The sequence below is a fragment of the Amblyomma mixtum genome, chromosome 1, assembly GCF_055824585.1.
Source record: "Amblyomma mixtum isolate Tamu chromosome 1, ASM5582458v1, whole genome shotgun sequence".
NCBI lineage: Eukaryota > Metazoa > Arthropoda > Arachnida > Ixodida > Ixodidae > Amblyomma > Amblyomma mixtum.
The window spans coordinates 134,982,891-134,993,180 of record NC_143012.1 but is presented as its reverse complement, the minus strand read 5'-3'; the positions used below and the strand labels follow the sequence as shown (position 1 = coordinate 134,993,180).

At 51.8% G+C, this 10,290-nt stretch overlaps 1 protein-coding gene across 1 annotated transcript in view; it reads right to left on the bottom strand.

The window, feature by feature from the left end:
- Nucleotides 1–342: 342 nt before the first annotated feature.
- Nucleotides 343–10,290, bottom strand: part of Mip (Myoinhibiting peptide precursor) — a 276,463-nt gene continuing 266,515 nt past the window's right edge. The window contains exon 5 of the mRNA XM_089567389.1: nt 343–748. The gene's annotated coding sequence lies outside the window, so the exon portion shown is untranslated. The remainder of the gene's footprint in view (nt 749–10,290) is intronic.

The window sequence follows — 10,290 nt, the reverse complement described above, 5'->3', positions numbered from 1 at the left end:
GAGTTCAGTCTAGGTTGTGCCAGACATGTCTTCGAAAGACGATATACGAAACTGCCCTTGTCATCTTTCATGACGCAATAGCTAACATTGTTTATTCTGAAGGAAGTTGATCATGTGTTATATCTATTTCCACTATGTTGTGCACATTGATTTTATGTTATTTACGCTTTGTGAATGTTGTTTGTTTTATTCTGGAGAAAATTTATTTTTTGCTACCTGTTTTCACTGTATTCATTGTTCTTTATCCTAATTAGCCCACTCCCCTCTGTAATACCTTTGGCCCTGAAGGTGCAATTAATAAATAAAATAAATCTGTTAAGCGACTCAGGAAGCAGACTTGGCTCGTTGAAAGGAACGCCTTTATTCGGTACGGGTGGCGTACGTGAAAGAAAAGCAAAGCAATGTGAGGCCAGCAAAACGCCAGCCCTTTTTATCGCGATGAAAGGAAAGATAGTGAAGGAGCAGTAAAAACAAGTGCGGACCATAGGCATGCTCTCTGTCCAGGTAGGTTCGCCCAGAACAGTGCCGGCCGTGTTTGCTGTGGCGCCGATATTGAGACAGAGGGAGATCGTAGCCGGCGTTCGAAGGCGCCGCTCCCTCGGCGGCCGTCGGGAACAGTGAGCAGGCCCCAGCGTCCGCACGCGACGCCACCTCGGCAGGCAAGGTGTAACTCCATCTTTGCAGGGGCCGGCAGCCGACGAGGTGAAGGTGCGGCGGGGGCAGGCAGGCGGGTGGGGGGCGGGGCTTCCTGTAAGGGACACACTCAGGCTGTCACTTGGCCCGAAGGAGACCCGCCAGATGATTGCGCTGCATCCTGCACAGCACCCCGTATGGGTGGAGGCAGTTCCTCTGCTTAAAGTGTGCTGCACTCCAGAGCAAAACTGCCAGAGCCTCTTACTGAGAAGCTGCGTGATTGAAACACATGGCCACACGTAATGAACAATGACAGTCGGCCTCTCTGACGTAACTGCGGTTGCAGGATAGGGATTCCTGCGGCTCAATCCACAGTCCGAAAGTTAGCAAAGATGCTCTGGCTGTCTGGTTGGTTGTGAGGCATCATAAAGTGAACAGTGCGAACTGTGTCACACACTGTGGGGCAAAGAATTGTGCTCGTCTGTTTCTTCGTCCCACTGTGTGGATGTAGCATGCCATATGCTCACCACTTTAATTGTGCAATGGTCCCTTTGTAAAAGGGCGGATTACACCTGCAGGCCCTCATGCACAAAGAATCGTATGGTACGAAAAAAGGAGGTATATTTACACAATATACCAGGCGGCCGAGCATGTCGACCGCCTGGGCGACCAGAAGTCGCTGTTCTTCCTCCCCTTCAGCGCCAAGCCAGTCGAGCCAGGTGGTGATGGATAAAGAAGGTGGGGGGTAGGAACCCGACTGCTGAGCAGAGACTCACCCTTCGCCGCACCATAAAATAGGTCTACCTCGAGCTCCGCCTAGACAAACGCCTTTACCCTCCCCCTCATCCATCACTCACGGTGCCGGAGGCTCGCCTTCTTCGGCACATCCAAATGAATGAAGTATCACCCCGTCTCGCCTCTTTCTCTATCGCTATCGGTCGGACCCTTCCTGTCCCAACTGCCCCTGCATATGTGCGGACCTGGCCCATTGGCTCTTCTATTTGCCGGCTGCTCAGCAGTCGTATTAAATATATTCACTGATTAATCGGAAGCCTTTGGACATATTAATCTCATACGGCACTTGAGAACTAGGTCACACTTGCTTTTGCGGCACTTTTTTCAATTATTAACTGCTCTCCTCAGTATCAGCAGATGGCTGTTATTGTTAATAAAAAAACATGAAGCTAGATCGCACAGGCGCAGCACAAGGATGGTATTTTGGGGCCTGTGTTATTCTACCTTTAAATTAACGGCCCGTTAACATTCGTCATCTATGCTGACGCCACCATTATGCTTCTTTCAGTTCAAACCAAGATGGTCTAATTAAAGAGGCCGATCAATCTCTGATACAATTATCTCCTGGAGTTCCGAAATTTCAACTTTCTTTTTTAGGCCGAAAAACCATAGACCGGACCAACTGCTTGCCACAAAACATTAGAAATTATTTTTTCGTGTAGCGACTGAATTTTAGTCGCTCGGTGTGCTGTTTTGATGAACATATTGCCACGTATCATTGTAGTGTTTGTTCGTTCACGCTCAAGGCTGCAGGAAAGGGCTGTTATCATTTCTGTTCGTGACGCGAGAAGCGACCAGTCTAATCTCGATTGATCGCAGCCATGAAAGGCTGCATCTAGGTTTTTCCAGATTACTGTAGATGATCTTGTCCTGCTATCTGGAAGTTTCTTTGCCGGCTTTAAATTGAGCGATGCCGCGAGCGGCGGACATTCGTAGATCGACGATTGACGAGCACGCTTGTTGCTTACGCCGCCAACGAGTGATTCAGTTCTTTTTGCGGGCGCAAGTCAGCCCAAATAAAGAGCTTTGTTTCCAAGTATTTCTGGTGTCTTCCTGACCGCTGGACTGCCGTCACTACAACGTGACATCTGGTGGAGGTGCGGGGTAGCCTCCCATGTTCCGGACACCCCCTACAAGTCGTGACGCCAGCCCTTTGAGTCATCTACCGCAGGACCTGAGTCCAGTCCACCGCGCAAGTCGACGCCTGCAAGGGGACGAACCTGAGTTCGGGATTCTGCCGGACCCTACCCGGAAGCGAAAGCCAGCAGCAACGTCTACCATGAGCTTGCCCCAGACGATGACTCCGATCATTCTTCACCAGCCCCGGGTGCCACCAACCTTCGACGCTTCGCCTGGCGCTGACCCCGAGGAATGGCTGGAGCAGTTCGACCGTGTGGCTATCTTCAACAACTGGGACGACGCCACGAAACTTAGGTACGTGTTCTTCGCCTTGGAGGGACCAGCAAAAGTCTGGTTTGAGAATGAGGAAGCTAACCTCACGAACTGGGAAGCCTTCAAGGAGCAGCTGCTAAAGACCTTCACGAACGTCATGAGAAAGGAGAGAGCCCAGCAGCTGCTACAGTCTCGCATACAACACCCAAACGAGACCGTTGCTGTGTACACTGAGGAAATGAAGCGTCTCTTCCGGCGTACCGACGCAAACATGAAGGAAGAAGAAAAAGTAAAGCTGCTCATGCGAGGAGTTAAAGAGCAGCTCTTTGCCGGCCTCGTCCGCAACCCACCGAAAACTGTCGCGGAATTTGTAGAAGAGGCATCCACGATGGAAAAAACTCTTGATGCCCGAGCCCGCCAGTATGACCGCCAGCAGCGCGTTTTCTCAGCAAGCTGCCTGGACACCGCTAACAGCAATGACCTGCGGGACGTTATACGTCAAGTTGTGCGGGAGGAGCTCCGACGATTGCTGCCAACGGGAACGCAGCCGCAACCTTCATCGCTCACTGACGTCATCCGGGACGAGGTTCAACAGGCCTTGGGTGTGACGCCGACACCCATGCAGCCTCTGCAGCCTCTGCAGCCCCCAGCCATGACTTACGCCGCAGCTGTGCGCCGTCCTGCACCTCGACGACGGGACCCAAGCCCCTATCGCCCTCAGCCAGCTGCGTTGGACCGCCGCCCACTCGCCCCAACCCGCCCGTCCTACGAGCGACGCGCGCAGCCGAGGAAATGCGACGAGTGGAGAACTCCCGACCAGCGCCGCCCACTATGCTTCCACTGTGGCGAAGCCGGTCACGTCCTCCGGCACTGCCCATACAGAAGACTGGGCATCCGAGGGTTCTCCTACGACGCTCCACGGCCCCGACCCGGCCAGCGACCAGCCGAAATCGAGGAGTTTTTACGTCGGGAAGAATACTCATCGCCGAGCCGCCTATCACGCTCCCCGTCGCCATCGTCCCCGCGCTTTGTATCTCCTAGCCGAGGTTACGCCGTGCGTGGACGCTCCCCCAGCCCCCGAAGGTTAAACTAAATAAAGCAGTCTGGAGGTGAGGTTGCTTCTAAGCGCAATGACAAAGATCCTCCATCGACGAGTACTCAAGACCATGCCTCAACTACGACGACAACACCGACGACGACGACACCGACGACGACGACACCGACGACGACGACACCGACGACGACGACACCGACAACGACGACGACGACGCGGCCAGACTTGAAGCTTTTTCCGCTGCCCAGTGAAGTAACGTCGCAGTACGCCCACCGCAGCCTCACTACTCGACGAAGCCGAGATCGGACACCGAAGACAACGTACAATACGAGAACGCGAACAAGTGACCTTGAAGTTACGGTCGACGGTCACGCGGTTACTGCCTTGGTGGACACGGGCGCTGACTACTCTGTTATGAGTGGCCCACTCGCTGTCCGACTCAGGAAGATAACAACAACCTGGGATGGCCCGCTGATCCGCACCGCAGGTGGCAACCTGATTACGCCGTCAGGACGCTGCACCGCGAGAGTTACTGTAAATGGGAGAACCTATGCGACAACCTTCCTGATCCTACAGCAATGCTCGAGAGACGTGATTTTGGGAATGGACTTCCTGAATGAACATCGGGCGATCATCGACCTTCGATCTAAGTCGATCAAGCTTTCCACGGAAAAAGCCATACCTGTTGCGACGGGCGCGACTCATCACGTTGCCTTAAACGTCCTCGATGAAGCATTGAGCGTGCCGCCCCGATCAAGTGTTCTCGTCGGCATAGGTACTGGAGACATCGAAAATGCCGAAGGCGTTATCGAGGGGAACACCCAGTTACTCCTGGATCGAGGATTGGGCGTCGCGAGGGGAGTCGCCGAAATCCGAAATGGCCAAGCCCAGGTGTTGCTAACCAACTTCACGGAAGAATACCGGCATCTAAACAAAGGTACGACGATCGCTTTCCTCGACGAGCTGGCAGACATCAGAGACGTATTTGCCCTACCCGACCAACCCGCAGAACCATCTGACCAATGCCATCAACCCACGTTCGACATCAACCCGGCATTACCCCGGAGCAGACAAGACCAGATACGCAGTCTTCTTCAAAGGTACACCGATTGCTTCTCATCAGCATCGAATGTGCGACGAACCCGGCTTGCCAAGCACCGCATTGTCACAGACGAACACGCACGACCACTGCGACAGAGCCCCTACCGCGTATCGCCGCTAGAACGCCAAGCTATTCGCAAGCAAGTTGAGGAAATGCTTCGTGACGACGTCATACAGCCATCGAGGAGCCCCTGGGCAGCACCGGTCGTCCTAGTGAAAAAGAAAGACGGCACCCTTCGCTTTTGCGTCGATTACCGCCGCCTGAACAACATTACGAAGAAGGATGTCTACCCCCTCCCCCGCATCGACGATACACTGGACCGGCTGTGCAACGCTAAGTACTTCTCATCGATGGACCTGAAGAGCGGCTACTGGCATATTGAAGTCGACGAAAGAGATCGCGAGAAGACGGCGTTCATCACGCCAGACGGACTCTTCGAGTTCAAGGTGATGCCATTCGGCCTCTGCTCTGCCCCAGCGACGTTCCAGCGCGTAATGGATACGGTGCTCGCAGGCTTGAAGTGGCAGATTTGCCTAGTCTACTTAGATGACGTTGTTGTCTTCTCCTCAAGCTTTGAAGACCACCTCAGAAGGCTTCGGATAGTGCTGGAAACGATCAAGTCTTCAGGCCTGACACTGAAACCAGAGAAGTGCCACTTCGCCTACGAGGAGCTGCTGTTCCTTGGTCACGTCGTAAGCAAGGATGGAGTTCGCCCAGACCCCCAGAAGACGGCTGCGATCGCAGAGTTTCCACAGCCTAATGACAAGAAGGCTATACGCAGATTCCTTGGATTGTGCGCTTATTACCGACGATTCGTCAAGAACTTTTCGCGCATCGCTGAACCTTTGACTCAACTTACCAAGGCTGACGTGCCTTTTAAATGGGAAAGGCCACAAGAGGAAGCTTTCAACGAGCTGAAGCGCCGCTTACAGTCCCCTCCTGTGCTCGGGCACTTTGATGAAAACGCCGAAACCGAAGTTCATACCGATGCAAGCGGGGTGGGCTTAGGAGCGGTCCTCGTTCAGAAAAATGGCAGACAGGAGAAAGTTATCGCGTACGCGAGCCGTTCACTGTCTAGAGCCGAAGCCAACTATTCGACGACAGAGAAAGAATGCCTCGCCATTATTTGGGCCACGTCCAAATTTCGCCCCTACCTATACGGACGACCATTCAAGGTTGTGAGCGATCACCATGCTCTGTGCTGGCTGGCCAATTTGAAAGATCCCTCCGGCCGCCTTGCTCGTTGGAGCCTGCGTCTTCAAGAATTCGACATAACTGTAGTCTACAAATCTGGCCGCAAGCATTCCGATGCAGACTGCTTGTCACGAGCTCCTGTCGACGCAGCACCCGAAGAGGAAGACGACGACGCTTTCTTAGGACCGGTAAGCGCCAGCAGTTTCGCGCAGCAGCAGCACTCGGATCCTGACTTGCAAAGCCTAGTTGATTATCTGAAAGGCAAGACCGCATCGCCTCCCCAAGGGTTCAAGCGGCAACTGTCGTCCTTCGTCCTTCACAATAATGTCCTCCTGAAGAAGAATTTCGCGCCAAACAGGACAGTGCATCTTCTTGTCGTGCCCAAAAATCTCAGGCAAGAAATTATGCAGGCATGTCATGATGAGCCGACTGCAGGACATCTCGGGATTGCTCGCACGTTGCACCGCATCCAGAAGAAGTACTATTGGCCACGGCTAGCTACCGACGTTTCCCATTACGTGAAAACATGCCGTGAGTGTCAGCGACGCAAGACGCCTCCGACTAGACCAGCCGGACTCCTGAACCCCATACCACCGCCAACTAAGCCCTTTCAGCAAATAGGGATGGACCTCCTCGGCCCCTTTCCGACCTCTTCATCAGGAAACAAGTGGATCATCGTCGCCACCGACTACATGACCCGCTACGCCGAAGCAAAAGCGTTGCCTAGTGGTACCGCAACAGAAGTCGCAAAATTTTTTGTCGAACAAATTCTCCTGCGACACGGCGCCCCGGAAGTGCTCATCACAGACAGAGGAACGGCGTTTACAGCGGAGCTGACGCAAGCCATTTTAAACTACAGCCAGACAAGCCATCGGAGGACCACTGCCTATCATCCACAAACCAACGGACTCACAGAGCGTCTGAACAAGACCATCGCAGACATGCTCTCCATGTACATCGACGCCGAACACAAGACGTGGGACTCCATTCTGCCCTACGTGATCTTCGCTTATAATACTGCCGTCCAGGAGACAACCAGGTTTACCCCATTCCAGCTGGTATACGGCAGGAAGCCCACGACAACACTCGACGCAATGCTCCCGCACGTTTCCGACGAAGACAACCTCGACGTCGCCGCCTACCTTCAGCGCGCCGAGGAAGCCCGAAGACTTGCGCGGCTTCGCATTCAAGACCAGCAGCACACCGACGCCCGACGCTACAATCTGCGCCGACGAGACACGCATTACAAGCCAGGTGATCGGGTTTGGATATGGACGCCAGTTCGCCGCCGTGGATTGAGCGAAAAGTTGCTGCGACGCTACTTTGGCCCGTACAGGGTTCTCCGTCGCATCGGTGACCTCGACTATGAAGTCATCCCCGACGCCACGACAGCATCTCAGCGACGCCGCCCACGCCCGGAAGTCGTACATGTCGTACGCCTGAAGCCATATTATGAACGCTAAAGGACTCGAAGTTTCATTTTCCGTGTTTATTTTCATTTTAAAGCATCGAGACGATGCTTCTTTGGAAGGGGGGTAATGCCACGTATCGTTGTAGTGTTTGTTCGTTCACGCTCAAGGCTGCAGGAAAGGGCTGTTATCATTTCTGTTCGTGACGCGAGAAGCGACCAGTCTAATCTCGATTGATCGCAGCCATGAAAGGCTGCATCTAGGTTTTTCCAGATTACTGTAGATGATCTTGTCCTGCTATCTGGAAGTTTCTTTGCCGGCTTTAAATTGAGCGATGCCGCGAGCGGCGGACATTCGTAGATCGACGATTGACGAGCACGCTTGTTGCTTACGCCGCCAACGAGTGATTCAGTTCTTTTTGCGGGCGCAAGTCAGCCCAAATAAAGAGCTTTGTTTCCAAGTATTTCTGGTGTCTTCCTGACCGCTGGACTGCCGTCACTACAACGTGACAATATGACATGTAACTAGCGAATGGAATCAATGAGAACACTCTTCTTGTGTGTGTGGTGCTCTTTCAAAATTAGGTATATACTTTCCGAAAAGCGTGAAACTTCTAAAATATGATTGGCACTTTTTGTTCACTTTAAAGTTCTGCCTATTAGTATGGGGCCTTACAGCTGTTTTAGTTATTAATAAGCTTGATATTCTACAAAAGGAAGGAACGCAACATTTTTCTGCTCAACTAAATTTACTTCCTCTTCTATATACATGCACAAATGAAGTTGTTGCGATGCATTGAATCCGATTGGTTGGTAACAACTTTATTCATAGTCCTGCAGAGCTTTCGCCGACGGGGCCTTAGGTCTCCCACGTGGGGACGTCGAGTTAAAATAAAATAATAATCCACTGATTAACATCATTGTTCTGCAGCCTAAAAGAAATGTTCGCACTACGCGAGATGTCGAAACGTGGGGAATTCCACAATCACGCACAAATTGGGGATTTCCAATGCTGCGTCATCTCCAGCCGTCATATTTAAACTAGTATATGTAGCAGTCTACGCTGTTCTTCCTACTAGAGTATCTGCCTCGAATTTGCATTTTTTTGAAGGGGAAGCGTAGCATGGTTCGGCAGAAAGTTAGGTGGATGGATGAGATTAAGAAGTTTACGGGGACACGTTGGCCGCAGCTGGCAAAGGACAGGGCTGATTAGAGAGACATGGTACAGTCCTTTGTCCTTCATCGGCCGTAGTCAGGCTTACGATGATGATGATTTAATTGAACAGACATGCTTCACGGCCCTGTGCGAACCTCTTCCAAGCCCCCCTTACCCTTTTGCCTCGTAACTCATCTTTAGAGGCGAAAGCCTTTCTTGGCTCATGAATTTCGTAGACGGAAGTTGTAGACAGAGGCTATCTGCGGAAGTGTCCGTTCAATCTTGAGAAAAGGAAATTATGATCGAGGAGGGAATCGAACCCCGGCCACCGCCGTGCGAGATGGGGACGCTGCCACTCCGCCACGACAATTATTTCTTTTTTTATTGCATGGAAGTACGCCTATCCTGACAAGCTTCAAGTTCGGCTTAACAAGGTGGAGTCCCACAACTCGTCATACACAACAACAGCAGTATCCTGCTCTCACTTTGCCCGCACATAAAAATTCCGAGAGACACACGGACGCACCGAGGAAACGGAGCCAGGCAGGAGGTCGATCCTGCGCAGCGTATTATACCCCCCCCCCCCCCCCCCCCCGCGCCATAGCTCACTGCTCTCTGCTCAACAGAGACTTCGATGAATGTGGCGGCCCTGCGTGGCGATCATCTGTCATGCATCTCTTCCACAGGTTGAGAAGTCCGATGAGCACTAAAGGATCACGTGGAACCTTAGAACCTTCCATTGGAAACAAAAATCTTATAGCATAGGGCGTAGTCTCAATGTAGTTTATCGCAGTCCGTGAAGGATGTCCCAAAAAAACACGGCATCACGACCAAACTCGAAGCAATGACCAATAGTTTCTGGCTGCTGACAGAAGCGACAGTTCACAGATCATGGAACAGAAGTCCCTTTTTCACGAAGTCACGTTTTCAGAGGCAAAGTTGATGCGTGAAGTTTAGAAAAGAAAGTGTTTGCGGCCGACTGAACACACATCCGTTGCACGCGCTTTAATACACTGTTGTTTAGATTGGTGAAGTAAGGCTGCCAACTCATCGTCACAGGAAACAACGTTTCAATAAGAAATTTTGTCATCTGTCTTCCCGATAAACCGAAATTCTAAGGAAAACCGTACAGGGAGGAAAGGGAATTTATCGACTTCTTTAGGAAAACCTCATAAAGGCCCCTCCCTCCCTACGACCAGTCGGTGCAAACAGGAAAGCCAAATGAGCACTTAATCATCTGTTCACTACGGCTAGGAGGCAGGGATAGTTTGCCATTTTCAAGAAGAAAAACCTTGAAACAAGCTAATGAGCAAACAAGTGCTGAAGACCAACTACACCAACCTCCAGAGCGAGAAACAAATTGTCTCGACGCATAGGCTCCCATTAAGAGCTCCGTACAAAAGTCGCGAAAATTCTATGTATTGCCTCAACATTTTTACTTGCACAATGCAACACCTGCATGACACAGATAAGCTTCGAAACCAAGAAGATATTGCAAACTTGTGCTCGTGCAAATAGGGACAGCTCACTGCCCATCCTAGCCTGGGTTTGTAACT